This window comes from Charadrius vociferus, unplaced genomic scaffold, assembly GCF_000708025.1.
Source record: "Charadrius vociferus isolate BGI_N301 unplaced genomic scaffold, ASM70802v2 scaffold32, whole genome shotgun sequence".
Lineage (NCBI taxonomy): Eukaryota > Metazoa > Chordata > Aves > Charadriiformes > Charadriidae > Charadrius > Charadrius vociferus.
Window position 1 is genome coordinate 7,174,877 of NW_009647856.1, and position 1,108 is coordinate 7,175,984.

Here is a 1,108-nt window from a genome sequence, read left to right on the forward strand (position 1 = left end):
TGGCCAGTCAATGATCTTGTGTAGATTCTTAAACAGTAGTAGTCTTACTTTGTTGCAGATTTTACATTTGTGCGGTCTTGGGCGTTTTACTGAGCTGGGATGCTCAGAAGCTTGGTGCTATATTAGGAATTTTTATTATGTTCTTTTTAATAGCCGTGCTCTTAAGTGACTTAGTTTTGCTTCTTTTTAACTTCTGTTGTAACTGATTATAACTTTGAAGTGAATTCAACTTGGATGCAGTGTAAAATGAGTATTTAGTAGAACTGCCTTTTAACCAGCTGTTCTTTTGCCCTCTGATTATACAGCAAGGAAACCAATAATTTCAGACTTAATGGTTTGCCAGCCAGCTATCTATAAAACTTGTGCTTCTGAAATCCCTGTATCTATTTTCTTTGAGGGGGCGTAACATTTTGGTTTAAAGAAGAAAGTAAATGACAGTAAAATAATGCTTTGTGGCAGGCAGGCTCTCTTCAGACTATTTTGTCTTCGTGTATGTGTATGTTTAAACAGTGCAGTTGTGTGCTGCTCCTGTGATTTCTGGTTCTTGGGAACAGGGGATATAAATCCTTAATGTTAACTCCTTAGCATCTAACTTAAACAGATACTACAAGAACATACATGCAGATGAGACCTGAATCTTTAACTGTCACTGAAAGGAAAATCTTTTCTTTGGATAAGAGTCATAGTGCATAGAATTATAGTATGCTGTAATTTACTTGCAGTCTGCCTTACCTTAATTATCCTGAAACAGAGTAAAAAACAGGGTAAAAAAGAGACCTGGCACTAGGTGTGGAAACAGATAATTGAATGTATTATTAGTGTGCTTGAATTTGAAGTTGTAAAGAGCTTTTCTCGCTTCAGGTATACCTTTCAAATCGAAGTTAAAATGCTGATAGTTTCACAACTACTTAAGGTGAATACCACAAAGGGCTAGCAGATGTGTGTTAGAGGAGGAAATACGGGATGGAATACAAGGGTTAGCTCTTCAGGAAAAGACAAGGGTCAAAGGTGTATGTATGTGGGGTTTTTTATAGTCTTTTTAATTCCAAGGGAAAGCCTAAAGGACATCAGATACTATTTTGAATAAAAAGGCATTTTTCCCAAGACG